The sequence below is a fragment of the Pleurodeles waltl genome, chromosome 9, assembly GCF_031143425.1.
Source record: "Pleurodeles waltl isolate 20211129_DDA chromosome 9, aPleWal1.hap1.20221129, whole genome shotgun sequence".
In the NCBI taxonomy this organism is placed as follows: Eukaryota; Metazoa; Chordata; class Amphibia; order Caudata; family Salamandridae; genus Pleurodeles; species Pleurodeles waltl.
In genome coordinates this window covers 367,523,307-367,541,240 of record NC_090448.1, presented here as the reverse complement: position 1 = coordinate 367,541,240, position 17,934 = coordinate 367,523,307, and positions in this window count along the sequence as shown.

Here is a 17,934-nt window from a genome sequence, read left to right as displayed (position 1 = left end):
GGGAGGAGCAAGTCTTGGTGATCATGCATCCTGAGGGCCTCGCAGGAGTAGCAGGAGGACTGGACTCTGGTAAGTCAAATCTTTACTATTATATCCCCCACCCTACCTGCATGCCACAAACTCCTACCCCTATCCTCACCCTCACCCCCATCACTCAACCACCTCACATATACCCCACTATCACAACCCACCCATCCCAATACCAAGCCCTGCATGCAACAACAATGCATGGACACCCATCACAGACCTGCATGGGCACCCATCACCCCGGAATGCCCAACAGAAAAAAATCACTCAGCCCGCAAAATCACCACTCACACAAGGCCAAGCCGACAGGGAAAGCACAATCATGGAGGGAAACACACCCATGCACAAGATGGCACACGCAGATACATTAACAATGCATTTGCATCCCAACAGGACCCCTACCCAACGTCACTGGACAGGAGGTGCCAGCTTTATCCAGCCCCACCCCCCGAAGAGGCCCACAGTGATGACAGCAGCTCTGCACACCTGGATCTGGATGACCAACCTGGCCCATCAGGGACCTCTGGACAGACGGTTCCCCTGCCACAGTCCCAAACCACCACAGAGCCTCCCTCCTCAGGACACACCAGGACAGCACTCACCCAGCGCGCCCAAACCACTGTCCCCAGGACATGTCAATCAGCAGTGTGTCCACCACTACAGTGACCCCAGGCAACCCCACAAACACAGGACGATCAGGGACCTGCAGTCCTTGGCATTGGGCACATGGTTCAGGGGACAAAGGCACAGGACAACAGGGAAGCTGGGAGGACTGCTGTGCGACAGGGGGAGGACAGGCCCAGGGAACGGACCCTCCACGAGGCACTCTGAAACATCCTGGGAGCATACCACCATTCCCAGGAGACCATGGGCCAGGTACTGGCCAAGTTGCAGGAGACCCAGCGGCTGCAGGAGGGACAGTACCTGGGGATCAGGGAGGACCTAACAAAAATTTACACCGTCCTGCTCACCATTGCAGGGGTGCTGGCTGACATGGGCAATACCATGAGGGAGGCAGTGGCACACCACCGGGCCCCTGACACTAGCCACACAGAGGAACAGCCTTCCACCTCCGCCGGCGCTAATGGACAGGAGGCCCTGCCACAGGAACAAGAGGCCACCAGCACCTCACCCCCTGCAGAAGGAGAACCACCCCGCAAACGGTCCCTGCAAACCAGGCAGGAGAGAGAGAACATTACCAAGAACCCCGCCAGGAAATAAGACTCTCCTGATTGTCACCCTTATGTCCCACTCTGGCACCCTGTCCACCTTGAACTGCCATTATTCCCCTTTCTATGCCCCATTGGACAATGCACCTGTGATACCAAGAGACTGGACTCTAACTGGGCAATCCTCCACCATCACACCAGCCCCTTGCACATACCCCCATACTTATTGGCACAAAATTAAACACTCTTGAAACAAATACCATACTGGAGTCAGTGTAATGATTAGAAAAATGTATTAGTAGAACATTATCAAAGCATTGCAGCGTATATGTTCAGTGAAATATTCTACAGGGTGACCTTTGGTGGGCAGCAGTACTTATAGCAGGAGCCAGAATGGGGCACACAAATCTGAAAAATAGGAAATCCAAAGGCTATAGTCAGTGTCGATAGACATAGGGTAAGAGGCTGCCATGTACAATGTCCAAACGATTACTGAAAAGTAAAGTTGAGTTACAGTCTCTTACCTGTGTGTCACTGGAAGTACTGCTGTATAATGTTTGTTCTGTTGTCCACATCTTCTTCATCTGCCTCCTCTTCCTTACTGTCCACAGGCTCCACCGCTGCCACAAGACCATCTCCAGGCTCATCCTTCTGGAGAAAAGCCACCTGACGTCTCAAGGCCAGGTTGTGGAACATACAGCATGCCACGATGATCTGGCACACCTTCTTGGGTGAGTAGTACAGGGATCCACCTGTCAGATGGAGGCACCGGAACCTGGCATTCAGGAGGCCGAAGGTTCTCTCAATAATCCTCCTTGTAAGCCCACGTGCCTCATTGTAACGTTCCTCTGCCCTTGTCCTAGCATTCCTCACTGGGGTCATAAGCCATGAGAGGTTAGGGTAACCAGAGTCCCCTGTAAATATAGAGGGACAACTGTTAGACACACACTAACCCTTAGGGACAACCCCATACCCAGACACCTACTTATACTGGGTGGGGAAGTTGGGCTCACCTATTAGCCACACCCATTGCCTCTGGAGTTGACCCATCACATAAGGGATGCTGCAATTCCTCAAGATATAGGCGTCATGCACAGAGCCAGGGTATTTGGCATTCACATGGGAGATATACTGGTCCGCCAAACACACCATCTGCCCATTCATCGAGTGACAGCTTTTTCTATTCCTGTAAAGCTGTTCATTTCTCCGGGGGGGGGAACAAATGCCACATGTGTACCACCAATGGCACCAATGATGTTGGGGATATGTCCCAGGGCATAGAAGTCAGCTTTCACTGTGGCCAAATCATCCACCTGGGGGAACACGATGTAGGTGCGCATGTGTTTCAGCAGGGCAGATAACACTCTGGACAGCACGTTGGAGAACATTGGCTGAGACATTCCTGATGCCAGGGCCACTGTAGTTTGAAAGGAACAACTTGCCAGGAAATGCAGCACTGACAGAACCTGCATTAGAGGGGGTATTCCTGTCGGCTGGCGGATAGCTGACATCAGGTTTGGCTCCAACTGGGCACCAGTTCTTGAATTGTGGCACAATCGAGTCTGTATGTGATGCTAATGTGTCTGTCCTCCATTGTCGACAGGTCCACCAGGGATCAGTACACCGGAGGATGCCTACATCTCATCATCTGCCTCAGCGGTTGTAGCCTATGGAGGAGAACGGTGAGCAGAAGGGCACAACTGTTGCTGAATTTAGGTCACACAAGCAGTATGTGAAGTCGAGAGTCAGTTGATGGGCCAATGTCTACTGTGACGCAGTTAGGTGCCATGCCATGTGCCCCCCTGAAATGGCGGCTGCCTGACCTGTGAGGAGTGACAAGTGGAAATGAGGTAAGTGCTCTGGCGTTGTGCGCTAACACGGTAGGTGGTCGATGACCGTCGGACAGATGCACATTGGTTATTATTGGGCCCTATGGGTTCCAGGAGCCAATGGCGATGTACGCCGGAGGTGACGGTACGCACCGCAGCGGACATCACTGCCATTTTCTAACTGTTTACTCACTTGCTACCTGACCGTCAACAGGAGAGGACCTACACTGCAATTGCTGATGTGACCTGAGTCTGGAAGTGGCAATGGCTACCGGGTCTGGGGAAAGGGCCCCTGTCTTTACTGCTGAGGAGTTGGAGAAACTGGTGGATGGGGTCCTACCACAGTACACGTTACTCTACGGTCCTCCAGACAAACAGGTGAGTACACTGTGAGCATGATGTGTGGGCAATGCATATTTGGAGTGGTGTGGATGTAAGCCACTTGTTGGAGGGTGCTGATGCGTCCTGGTCTGAGTGCTGCATGAGAGGTGGTCAGTGTATGTGTGTCAGGGAATGGGTGGGAACTGGGAGGCAGTGAGTATGCTGGTCCAGACGGGTGAGTAATTTCCTTTTCTGCTGTATTTTCTTTCTATGTCAGCGCCCACCAGAAAAAGGGTGTTGGGGCATGCCATCGCCAACGAGGTGCGGACCCTGGGGGTCTACCACAGGCGGAGTACCCACTGCCACAAGAGATGGGAGGACCTATGTCGCTGGACCAAGAAAATGGCAGAGGCCAAGCTGGGGCTGGCCCCCCAACGGTGGCCTCTCCATAGTGGGATGGGCGCTTGAGGGCATCACAGCAGCCACAAGGGGTGAGTGCAGATTCTGAATCCTGACTTTGCGCGCTTTAGGAGCTGGCTGGGTGGGGGATGTGGGCTGTGGGTCCCCCTAGGCCAGGGCGATCATGGCAGGGAATGTCCCTTGCGTGCAGGCTCTGAAGCACTCCAAACCCAATGGTGTTAGTGGGCATCTACTACTGGGCAGGGTCCTGTGGGTGTCAGTTGTGTAGATACTGGCGTTAGGCATTGTACCCCATGGGCTTGTGACTACCTTAGTGACTGGTTGGGCATGGCCTAGTGCATAGGGCAGCTCCCTGTGTGTTTTGTGTACGCCAACGGTAGTGTTGTTGCTGGCATTGACCAAGTGTCTCCTCTGTCTCTCTCCCCCCTTTTTGTTTTGTCACCCTGTACTTGTGTACATTAGAATCATCTGGCAGAGGAGTAGAGGCACCGGCGACGGAGGGAGCTGCATCCCACATGGCCCATGAGGCCGAATCCACGGAGGGTGAAGGCACCAGTGGGACGGAGGGCGAGGGGAGCACCACGACGGGGACAGAAGGGGAGACCAGTGACAGCGACTCCTCCTCCAATGGAAGCTCCCTGGCGGTGGCAGACACCTCTGTGCCCACCCCAACAACAGTTATAGCCGCCACCCCCCCTACCAGCACCGCCCTCCCAGCAGCCCCTCAGTGTGTTTCCTGTGCCCGCTGACCCAGGGGGGTGGGCATCTCCTTCGCCCCAGGCAACTCCGGCCCTGCCCCGATCAGCCCTACTGCCCTCAGTGAGGAGGCTATTGACCTCCTGAAATCCCTCACTGTTGGGCAGTCAACCATTCTGAATGCCATCCAGGGTGTCGAGAGGCATTTGCAACAAACAAATGCATACCTGGGGGGCATTCATTCTGTCGTGGCGGCCCAACAGAGAGCATTTCGGGCTCTGGCCTCAGCACTGATGGCAGCCATTGTCCCTGTGTCTAGCCTCCCCCCTCCAACTTCCTCTACGCAGTTCCAATCCCCTCAACCCCAGCCTATCCCAAGCACACCTTCAGACCAACAATCACCCAAATCAACACACAGAAGTGGCTCAGGCAAACACAAGCACCACACTTCATCACACAGGCACTCACACAAGCACCATCCTCATGCAGACACAGCAACATCCACTGCCTCCACTGTGTTCCCCCCTCTTTGTTCACCCCCTCCCAGTATCGTCTCCACTCACACCTCATCCACTACGTCCATCACCAGCACGCCCCTCACAACACAGCCCTCACAAGCAGTCACCACCCCCACAACCATGCACACGTCCCCTGTGTCCTCTTCCAGTGTGTCTGTGAACCCTCCTCCCAAAGTACAAAAATGCAAGCACCCCCCCACCCAACAGCCATCCACCTCACAACAGCATCCAGCCCATGCACCTTCACCCAAACTCAGCAGATGTACACCTCCTACAACCACTCCCACTTCCTCCACTCCCAAACCCTCTCCATCTTCCCATCCCAGTGTGACCAAAAAACTTTTCCTGGCAAACATTGACCTCTTCCCTACACCTCCCCCCGTCTTTCCCCTCAAGCCACGGTGTCAAGATCCCAGGCCAGAACCTCAGCCACCAAGTCGGCATCCGCTGTTGTACCAGCAAGTCCCAGGGGATAAAAGGGGGCACCCGTCAGGGCTGCCAGTGTGCCACCGACCCCTGCAAAGGACCAACCCATTCCACCACCTGTCAAGGTGAAGAAGGTGCCAGCATGCAGCACGGCCAAGAAGCACGACTCACCCAGCAAGGCCTCCTCCAAAACTGCATCTGCCAGTGCCAAGGTCCCAGCAGCATCTGCCAAGGTGGGGAAGGGGAAGAAAACCCAAGGCAAGGCACTTCAGGCCTCGGAGCCTCCAGGTGAGGTACTGGTGCCCACCATCAGTACAGACAGCGTAGCAACCTGTACCGCGGAAAGCACCTCCGCAGGCACTGCCACCTGCACTGCCATCTGCACCGCCACCTGCACCACTCCCTGCACCGCCACCTGCACCGCAGCTGCCACAAAAACAGTCAGCAGCATCATCCCCAGTGGGCAGCTGTCCGAGGCTGCAGGAGACGGCCTGGTGTCTCCCTCCACTACTACCAGCACCTGCACCACGGCCAGCACCGGCAGTATCTCCGCTGCAGACACCGCCGCAAGCACCGCCACCTGCACCGCCATCTGCACCACCACATGCCCAACCGGTGCCACTACATCTGTCATAAGCAGCATCCACAGTGGGCAGCCGTCCGGGGATGCAGGAGGCGGCCTGGACCCTCCACCCACCACTTGAAGCACCACCACCAGCACCGGAACTACCAGCAGTTTACAGCCTAAGTCGCCGCAGGATGGAATCTGCCTCTGCCTCCATGGAGTATCATGCTACCTGTTCCCTGCACATCTCGTGCCTCAGACACCCAGGTGAGGGAATGGGAAGTGCCACACCCCAGGTGCAGAATCACTTGGCACAAGGCCCCCTCCAGAACCAGTGGAGATGTGCATCCACTATCACTTTCCTTGGCAGGATGAAGCAGACTGGGCACAAGGCCCCCTCCAGAACCAGTGGAGAGATGCATCCACTATCACTTTCCTTGGCAGGATAAAGCAGTCTCCAGAACCAGTGGAGATATGCATCCACTATCACTTTCCTTGGCAGGATGAAGCAGACTGGGCACAAGGCCCCCTCCAGAACCAGTGGAGAGATGCATCCACTATCACTTTCCTTGGCAGGATGAAGCCGACTGGGCACAAGGCCCTCTCCAGAACCAGTGGAGATATGCATCCACTATCACTTTCCTTGGCAGGATGAAGCACACTGGGCACAAGGCCCCCTCCAGAACCAGTGGAAGAAGGCATCCATTTGAGAGACTGTGGCTTTGCACTCCCAGGACCAGGCAGTGGGCAAACCAGCCACTTGAGAGACTTAAGAGACTGTGGCTTTGCACTCCCCAGGAGCAGGCAGTGGGCAAACTACCCACTTGAGAGACTTGAGAGACTGTGGCTTTGCACTCCCCAGGAGCAGGCAGTGGGCAAACTACCCACTTGAGAGACAGTGGCTTTGCATTCCCCAGGACATTGCTGTGGGTATGGAGCCCCCCTCCAGGAGCAGTGGTGTTGTACCATCTTCTGGCTGAGGTGCCCCACCTCCCCTTCCCCCCTGAGGTGCCTGTGTGTTTTCGACCTGATGCCCCTGCAGTGTTCTCTCTGTTTTGAGGAAGGAGTCAAGTGTAGGCTTCGCCCATGTCTTTTTGCCCACTGGGCCACGAACATTTGCAAAGGACAGTGTACGGCCTTCTGTAAATATTGTGAATATTTGTATATGCTGTTGTTTACAATCGTTAACTTTATCTGCATATTTCTAAATATCACTATTTGCACTCAATTCCTTTTTTCCTTGCGTTCTTCCAGGGGGTTACGGGGTGTAAATGTACTGTTGATGCATGTGTTTGTGTGTATGATGTTGTGGTTGAGGGTGGGGCTGGGGGTGTTGCGTGTGTGTGTCGCTCTTTTTTTCCTCCCCCCCTCCAATGTGTGCTAGGTGCAGTACTCACTGTGGTCGTCGACACCACCTTCTTTGGTGTTCCTGGTGTATTAGCAGATACACCAGCATGGGCAGGACCTGTAGTTTGTGCTCCTTGGTGTCTTGGTTCTTCGTTAAGTGTCGAAAGGTGAGTGGTTTCCCTTCTGGCTACTGTTTCCGCCGTGCTTTAGATGGCGTTCGTACCGCCCCGGAAAAGCTAGCGGATTGGTTGGTTGTGATAGGGTGGGCGGTACATTGTCTTCTGCCTGTCTGTTGGCGGTGACCACCGCAGTGTTTGTTGCTACCGCCGTGGCGGTCAGAGTGTTAAAGTGGCTGTCTGTGTTAGCGGTTTCCGCCGTGGTCGTGATCCCATTTTTTTTTACCTCCGGCCTGTTGGCAGTATTACCACCGCTTTATCACCGACCGCCAGGGTTGTAATGAGGGCCAGAATGTCCAGAGCGTGTGGTGAGAGATTACCAGTTAGAATTTCAACATTAGAGAGATGTCTGGCGGGGCAGGGTTTCGGCATAGAAAGGTGAGTGGAATCAATGAAGATTGATGATTGTCACTAAGCTTTTATTTGACATAAAATTAAAGTCACGTAAATTCCTGTAGTGGTATTGGCAAAATCAATCAGTTCAAGTTACCATAAACAATTTATTTATCTATTCCCTTGTTGCGTATTTCAGGATTTCCCATATGTAAATTGTCCTGGACAATATGTACTTTGTGATACGCCTTCTCTCAAGGGTATATCGCAAAGGCCCAAAGCTCTAATAGCATAATGGTGACAGTAGTGAGATTTACATTCTATGCAGACAACCAATATAAAAGATTTCCAAACCAAGATGGCAGCAAATGTAAGTGAATAGTATGCCTCGGATTCACTGAGCAAGAAAAAAAAAGGAAAGGGCCACCATCAGGGCAAGACTGGAAGAACAAGTCCAATCTCGGTATGCACTGTTGCAGAGTTCTACTATGAGTGGATAATTATGAATTCTACTCACTGTGCAGGCAAATGGAATGGAAGTGTCCCAAGCCAGGATGGAGGTGATTTTCTTGGATAATTAATCTATGATTCACTGATTTCATGCCAGTAAAAAAGGAAAGGAAAAGCCCCCCACCTCTTCAGGACAGATCTGGGTTAACACAGAAGAAATTAGCCCAGTCTCTGCAACAAACACAATCATACACGTTGCTTCTGATGAAGGTCCGCAATCGCTCACCCTTCTTCATGAGTGGACCGTGCCTGACATCTTGGCCGCATACAGGGTGGGAGAGATCAAGGCTTGAGGGAGATCGAGCGATGGCAGGCACCACCTCTAACAAAGGAGTGACCTCCGCGTGGTACAACCTGCCAAAATAATCCAGATATGTGGTGCTTTTAACGTCCCTTTCAGTTTCTTTGTACCAGGATAAGTCCGAGTTGTTCCATTTCTACGCTGTTCACCATGAGTCTGGGCAGCTTTTTTTTCAAGATTGGTAGGAAATGTGCTCTCCCTATCCCTCTCTAACAATTTACAGTCCCATGACATTGATGAGACTGGAGGTTGTTATAAGTGGTCTGTGGCCTGTACTCAATGCAGGAAGCTTAGGAAATCACCGGAATATCGCTGGGTGTTTGGCTCCACCCATACTCAGTGGGTGATTTAAATCATGCAGGCATTGTTATTGATCTGGATGCTGGGAGTTTTGTCCGTGAGAGAGAGAATGAATTTTGTGTCATCATAGGAGATGATGCTGATGTTGTGAGAGCAGATGATGCTGGCTAGAGGAATCCTGCATGTGGTGAAGAAGGTCAGGTTCAGGGAGAATGCTTGTGAAACTCTGTGGATGAAGTCGTGGGCATTTAAGGTGTATGGTGCCAGGCTGACTGACTGGGTCTTTCCAGTCAGAAAGGAGCAGATCCATCAGAGTGCATGTCCCTGGCATCTGATATAACGTAAGCGTAGGATGAGGATGGAGTGTGAGACTGTGTCAAATGATGCAGAGAAGTCAAGGAGGATGAGGGTTGCAATGTCTCCTCTGTGCAGAGTCATGCAGATGTCATTTGTGGTGGCAAGGAAGGCAGTTTCCATGGTGTGTGTTTGGGTCTGAAGCCAGACTGAGTAGTGTTGAGAAGTTGGGTGCCATTGAGTTTGGTAAAGTGTCTCTTAAGACCTGGGTCGGGAATGTTAGCAGGGAGATAAGTCTTCAGTTGGTGTGTGTTGAAGAGTCCATGGAGAGTTCCTTTAGCAATGGTATTTCATCTGGGAAGAAATGGGAATAGGTGGAGGCATTGAGAATGGGTGTAAGCATGCTGATGGATTGCAGTCCTGTTGAGTAGGAGTGAATGGTACAAGGCTTAGATGGTGCCTCTGAATGGATGGACTTCATGGTGATAGTGGTTTCTTCTGGGGTGATGATGAGCCATTGGTCAGCATTGATTCTTTGGATAAGATCACAAGGAATTTGGAAAGGTCTGTTGGGTCTGGATGCAGGTTGAAGATGCTGTAAATGGAAGTAATATTTTTGCTTAAGAATTGGGAGAGATTGTTGCAGCATTCCTGCTGTCTCAACTTCATCTGGTGCCCAATATGTGGTGGGTTTTACTCGTGGGGCCTCCCTAACCTGTGTAGTCCCAGTCATGCTTGCTTCCCTTCAGACGCTTTTCAGCCCCCAGGCTCTCTCTATGATTCCCCCCCTCCTAGGAAGTCTGAACCATTGACCCTCCTGTTTTTTTGCTAATCAAGTTTCAGCTAGTAGCACCCGCAGATATCACATATCTAATTAGGATAGTCACGTTTACATTGTGAAAAATTGGGTTGTATCATTATGCACTTGGGCTCTGTTGTAATTGTTACAGTGTCAATTACTGTTTGGTCCATTTCTGTTGCTATATACCACGTGATTTCCCGCCAGATTCATTGGAATATTCCATGCTTTCACATGGGTCAAGTGCCCTTCTGGAACACTTTTGGTTTCCTGTATAAATACTCCCCTTTGAACTTGCATCAGTGCTTGGCCTCAAACCAGTTTCCGACATGCACAAGCATCATTCCGGCACTCACCTTCCAGTCCTGCACAAATCTCTTCCCTACTATCATCTCTTGATTCTCCCAGAGCTTTCAGTGCTCTAGCCTTCTAAGCCTTCCTGTTGACTCAATTTTTCTGTTGCCTGCAACAACTCCAGGGTCTTCCTTCATGAGTTACAATTCGGCCTCTTCTTGAGCTTCTTGTATCGAGGTGCCTATCACCTTCGGATTCCTGTTTCAGTATTGTTAAGGCTAAATACTTAACTCTCAGGTGAGTGTGCACTAATCCATAGACTAGAAATATTTCAAGAATTAGCTCACTGAAGGCACAAGCCTTTTCCCCCCAGGATTTTTGGAACATTGTTGGAATATGGAACCCTCCCCTTGAGGCCCAGTACACTCTAATCTTTTGTAGTAGCACTCTGAACTGTTCATACACAAACTGAAAGTTTGTCATTGTGTTTCTTGACAAGTTGTCTCGAGTATATGTCAGATGATTCTTGATTTATCTCATCTCCTTTCTGATCTGGGGGCTGTCGTTGGAACGAGGCAGTCATTATTTGTTCCACTGTGCAGCTCCACACTGGACTGAAGGCTACAGTGGAACTAGGTGAGTGTGAGAATCTGAGATTAGAAGATCGAGTTGGAGGCAGACTCTGATGAGGTAAAATCCTTCAAAATGGCATAGTTGCCTTTACTTCTGTAGGTGCTGGCATCAAAGTGGTCTGCCAGAGCAGCACGTTTGGTGGTCTAGATCATTTGGTGGTAGCCTCTCAGGGTGGATTTGAGCGTGCTCTTTTTTGTATTGTCCCTGCTCATTGTCCATTTGTGTTCTATTTTCTTGCAGTGATATTTTATCAGTCTGAGCTCCTCTGTCTACTGACCATCCTGGGGTCTAAATCCTGTATTGCTATGTTTGAGGTGGGCCAGGGAGTCGGTGCAAGAGGTGATCCATTTGTTGAAATTCTTGATGGATTTAAATAGGCTGTTGCTGTGTTTGGGTGTGGTCTGTGCAGGAGACTGATGTGGGCTGTCAACTATGATGTTGTTGATGGTGGTGCAAAAAGGGTTGTAGAAGCTGTCCAGCAACATGAGTAGGTCCCTTTACTCATTGGCTGAAGTCCATGCTTCCAAGGTCTTCAGTGAATGGTTTTGAGCTAGGGCTATCGTTGTTTTATAATGGGATGTAATTGCTAGTGTCAAGGGCCAATGGTGTGACGAAGAATGTGATGCTGTTGGTGAAGTTGGTGCACAGTCCAGGTGGTTTGTAGATGAGAGTGCCACTTATGTTGAAGTTGGCTGTGATGTGGAACTTGAACACCAGGTGTTCCATGTTGCAGGATGACTTGTCACATGGATGATGGGAAATCCAGAGATGTTGCTTCCTGTGCAAATGGCTGGGAGATGGTTGTCTGACAGAATATTGGGAACAAAATTATTGTGTGGTCAAAATATCACGTCAAAAATATTTTCAGACAAAAATATTGAAAAATACTGTAGAAAAGAACATCAAGAATCCACTAGGTAAGCATAGATACACTATTGTTAACTCCACATCTACACACCTTGAACACCTATATCTACATATATATATATATATATATATATATATATATACATATATGTATATATATATGTATAAATAAATATATAGATATTTATGTATAGACACTGAAAAAAACAAAGGTTACAAGGACATTATAGTTAAGTTCTAAATTTACTCATACAAAACCATAGAAGATCAGCAGTTATAGTTAGAATTCTTTCAAGAAACTATAACTCGTGTCCTAAGGTATTTTCAGTTAATTCCTATGTTGTTTAACAAGTAATTTTAATTACTATAGTTAATCCAGCCACTGGCACTAACCACCCAACCCCGCACGTGGGCGAAAGGGGTTGACCACGAGATTGTCTCTCTGGGTGTGAGAATAGGTGTGAGACAGTGTCTCTGGGTGTGAGAGTGGGTGTGACAATGTATGGGTGAGAGAGTAGGTGTGGGAAGGTCTATGTGGGTGTGAGAGTGGATGAGAGAGTGTCAGTCTGGGTGCAAGTGTATGTGAGAGGGTGGGTGTGAGAATAGGTGTGAGAGTGTCTCTGAGTGGGTATGTGAGTGTCTGTGTGGGTCTGTGAGTGGGTGAATGAGAGTCTGAGGGAGTCTGTGAGTGGGGGGCGTGAGTGTCTGAGTGGGTCTGTAAGTGGGTGCAGGAGTGTCTAAGTGGGTCTGTGAGTGGGTGCATGAGTGCCTGAGTGGGTCTGTGAGTGGGTGTGTGAGTCACTGGGTGGGTCTGTGAGTGAGTGAATGAGTCCCTGAGTGGGTCTGTAAGTGGCTGTGTGAGTCTGCGTGGGTCTGGGAGTGGGTACATTAGTCTCTAAGTGGTTCTGTGAGTTGGTGCATGAGTGTCTGAGTGGGTCTGTGAGTAAGTACATGACTCTATGAGTGGGTCTGTGAGTGGGTGTTTTGGTCACTGAGTGAGTATCTGAGTGTGTTTGTGAATGGGTGTGTGAGTGTCTGTGTGTCAGTAGCTGTGTGAGTGGCTCGACCACAAAGGAACCTCAGCTGCCCTTTTATCCAACAAGAGTCCATAGCTTTGCACAAAATATCTAACCAAGTGGAGTTCTTTCTGCCTCCTTAGGTAAATGTCCATTATGAATTCTACATTATAGCTGTGTACCCGAGCACAAGGAAATGCCACCAGTGACCTTGTGTGCATTTTGGCAACATGATTGTTCCTGTTGCTTCCTCCTCTAGAATTCTGTGATTACATGAATCCTCACGTAGAGAGGCCAACAAGACTACAAAGGCTTAAATCTCCACCAAACCCGGTCCTTCCTTTTATCTATATGAGCTAAGTGCTCCTTTCTTTTGTGGAGATGTCCTCATATTCCTCTGCATCAAAAAAGCCCCACCAAAATCAGCAGTAAATGCACTGGAAAACCCTTTGGTAAGCTGTCCATCTTCCTGCCAAAATGTGCGAAGACCTTTGCATACTACTAAGGTGGACAGTGCAGGGCCAAACGGGTGCAGCTTACAGGTGATTTGCACATTTGCATACTTGTAGCAATTTAAAGGGAGAGCAATGGACTCTGCTTTCAGCAAGAAAGGACAAGAAAGAACCCACTCATCACAGTCCCATACAGTTTGCACTTCAATAGATCAGTGATGCAGTCACCTTCACAAAGGATTTCAGATTGTAATAGGGGAGGGGGGCTCCCCGGGCCAATCTTGGTCCTGGAGGCCCCATCCCTCGGGGCCCAACCTTAGAATATGATATTTTTTAATGTGGGTGGGGGGTCCCTCCAAAGGCCCCATCCCCTAGGGATCGGCCTTAAAATATATTATTTCTTATTGGGGAGGGGATCCATGTGGAGCCCCTCCCCGGGCTGATTTTTGCCCCGGGGCACCATGTGCTGGGCCTGGCCTTAAAATATATTTTATTTTTTTGGGGATAGGGGCCGCTTCCCCCCCCCCCCCGGACTGATCTCAGCCCCGGGATCCTATCCCACAGGGCCAGACCATGTTACCCGGGTGCCCCCCAGGGCACCCAGTCACCAATCTGAATGGCACCACAGTCCCGCCAGGTCCCTGCATCCTGCAGGAGCCTGCATTGTTGTCACACATAGGGAGCTGCTAAACATGTTGGTTCCTATGTGTAAGAGCAATCCATTCATCTATTTCCCTGCCCATATCTCCGCAGGCAGGGAAACAGATGAAAACTCCAATCAGCAAGAGAAAGCTGTTTGACAGCTCTCACTTCCTGGGAGCAGAGTTGTGCTTGCTCTGTCTTGGCAGGAGCTGTCAAAGCTCCCGCTAAATCAGAGCAAACAGTTATGTCCTGGGATTGGGCTCCCTGGGACATAGCAGGATCCAGCAGAGAGAGGTGGTGGTCCCAAGGGGCATTATTGGCTCCACGTGGAAGGCCTCATGGCCGCTCTTCAATTTTTAAGTTAGTGGTGGTGGTCCTCAGGACCAGGGGTCCATGACAGACCCCCTTAATTATTTTATTTAGCCCTGGGGAGGTAGCGGTCCTTGGGGCTGTGGGGGCGGGGGGGCTGCCCCCTCTTTATTGGATCTAATTGCCCAGGGACGTGGCGGTCCCTGGGGCTGGGGGGGGCCTCGTGGTCACCTCTGCATAAATTCTATATTTAGTCCCTGGGAGTTGGTAGTCCCCACTGCAGTGGGGGAGGCCGTATGGGCCTCCCCCATTACAAGTAAAGATTTTGCCCCAAGGAGGTGGTGGTTCCCAGGGCGCGGGGGTCCGGTGGGCTCCTCATACTTTTGCATAATTGCCCTGGGAAGATAGTGGTCCCTGGATCTAATGTAATCCCTAGGAGGGGGCCCCATGTACCCTCCTCCTTTTTTAATTGCCGAATGCCCCTGAGACCTGGCACACTCATGGCCAAATAAAAAAAGGCAGGGGACGGATCTGCTTATTTTTCTGAGATTTATACATAAAATGCTTTTTAGCCGTGGTGGGGTCCATGAGGGACTCCTAGACCAAGCCTGGGGGCTCACGGTGACCCTACCCTGTCCCCTTTTCTTTTTTTTTTAAACTTTTTATGTGGGACTCAACAGAAGCTGAGTCCCAAAGTGGTTGCCAAGACTTCCCTATTGAAGTGTTGGCAGACAATCAGGTATCAGCACAGGCAGTGTTGGATCTGTGGAGGATCCAAGTCCCCATTTATCTATATATTTAAAACTCTAAAACCTCAAAAACTACTGAACAGATTTACACCAAATCACAAAAAGCACACTTTCTTGACCAAGAGTTAGCTTTCTGCCAAATTTGGTGTAATTCCGTATAGAGATTCGGGCTGTACTTATGTTCAAAATCCCTAAGGAAAAATGCATGGGGAACGTGTATTAGGACCCCCTTTCTCTCTGCCCCCACTTGACAGATCACCACAAAACTTTCAGGACAGCAGTTGAACGCACTGAATTCTAAGTTTTGACAATTGTGTGACGATTTGTCAAGCAGCACCAAAGTTATTGGCAAAACAAAAAACCCTCTTTCTATGGAAACTAGGTCCTAACTATAACTACTTACTGGTGACCCTCAGTAGGTATATAAATATATATATGTGCTGTGTGTGTGTGTGTGTATATGTATACATATACACACACACACATATACATTTACATATACATTTATTTTAATGAGTGGTTCTGGGGGATGGGGTTCCCAGGCCCCATCAGGCTCAGGGAGGGGGATCCACATAGCCACCTCCCCTTTAATACAAAAAAAGGCCTTGTAGTTGGGGTCCCCAGGGCTTAATAATGCTTGGGGAGGGGGGCAGCACAGCCCTCACTCCCTTTATTTAAAGGTGTGGCCCTATGGGGATGCGGTTCACCGGCCTAATAACCTTTAACTAAAAATAAACAGCCCTAGGGGGTGGATTTTAAGGATTGTGGAGGGGGAGCATGTGGCTCCCTCCTTTTTAATTAAAATGGGAATGGGGTTTCCAGGGCCTAATAAGGCTTGGGTAGGAGGGTTGTGTGTGTCCCTCCCCTTTATTTAAATAGGGGCCATGGGGGATGGGGTCCTCAGTGCCTAACAAGGCTCAGGGAGGGGAGTCACAGGGCCCTCCTCCAGTTTAGTTTTAAAGAAAGCTCCTGGGGGATTTGGTTTTCAGGGCCTAATAAGGCTCTGGAAGGTGGGCTGCGGGGCCTCCCTCCACTTTAATAAGAAAAAAATGGCCAATATGAGAGGCCTAAAAAGGCTTGGTGGGGGCTGCATGGCCTCACCTCCCTTTTAAATAAATGGCCCTAAGGCTCAGCGAACGAGCCCATGTGGTTCCCCTCCTTTTTAGCAAAAGGAACGGCCCTTGGGAATGGAGTCCCCAGTGCCTAAGAAGGCTTGGGGAGGGCCCCCTTCCCCTTTAACAAAATAAAAGGTCATTACATATGTTAATGTAGGGTTGTCTATCTTTAGGGGGGCTAGGCCACAGGCCAGGCCTTGTGGTCGACTGCCCACTGTGCAGGGCCATCAGCAGCATAGTGTTGGCTGCATGTGGGGAGGTTGGCCGCAGGCCAGGCCCTGCAGCCAACCCCCTGCTGTGCACAGCCAAAGGCAATGTGCTGCGGGAGGGTTGGATTTACATATGGTAATAAAAGATTACCTAGAAATTTACTGAAGAAACAAAAGATTGTACTAACTTTATAGTTAGGTGTGATAAAAAGATCTGTTTTTGTTTTAACAAAAACCTTAGAAATTCACTGTAATAACTAAAGGTTAAAGTAATGCTACAGTTAGATGAATTTGTCAGAGACAACCTCAACATTTTAATTTAAACCACAGAAATTCACCAGTTATATATATATGTATGCATGTGTGTTTATATATTTTCAAACACAAAAGAGGAGGAACTACACCACTCCAGGATTTCAAAAGCTTATTTAAGCAAAATGACCCTGCAAACACCAATGCGGCTCGACTCGGACTGAGACTTGATCATGGTTAGGGAGTCCAATCTCAATTTCAGAATTTCAATTTAGATATGTTTAGTCCATCCTGCCTCTAATGAAGCATTCTTGGACTGGTAGTCCATAAATTAAAAACAGTAGTAGGTACAAACAGTTTCTGTGAGTTTTTGGTGATAATTAGATACTCAGGTAATTATGACAGCGATTTTTGAGTATCAGCTGTGATGTTAATTAATTTGTATACAAGGAAATTACAATTTAACACATTAGCGCATAGATAAGGCAGTTATCACAATTGAACAAAATAGAGCAATATCTGGAGGTAAGAGACCAATTTCAAATCATCACTTCACAGGTATGATGCATGTGTTTTGCAGATGGCACACATGATTGTATAACAGAATGTCGGACTAGTTGCATTGTGTAAGAAGACATTCACCATATTGGGTGCTTTTCAGCAATGCTTTTGGGTGAAAACTGGTCCCGTGCAGCATGCTATTGGTAGCCATCAGTTGACTGTAGATAGTGGTCTCCAATTTATTGTTGGACAAGTATACACACACAACCAAGTAATCAATTTGATTCAAGCAGGTATTATATATGAAGTTGAGACCATACTCATTGTTGTTCAAAATATTACAATATTTCTGGAACTGTTCCTTTGTGCTGTTCAACATTTTAAAAAACAAGTCATCTATATATCACAGTGAGAGAATGATTTTATCTCAAAATGATCATTGTTGTTCACCTCCCTCTCCCACCACCTCATAGTGTGATTTGCATAACTGGGGTAGAAGGAAACTCCCAATGCAGTATGTTGCACTTGTTGGTACAACTTGTGATTGAACAGAAAAATATTAGTATTCAGACACATGCTAAAGCAGATAAAAAGCAAAGACAAGAATCCCTAACCTGTCTCTGATCTACTGACTGGACAAATACAAGATGTTAAGACACTTCTTGATTTTATACATGATTTAGATGACATTGAATATATTGAGTTTCAAATTACGGAACATTGAAATATTGATACAAATGAACATCTAACCAGAAGTGAGCGACAGGCCCTGGAACAGATAGCCAATCAGCAGAGCATTGTCATCAAATCAGACGACAAGGGTGGACATTTAGGGCCTGATTTAGATATTGGTGGACGGGTTAC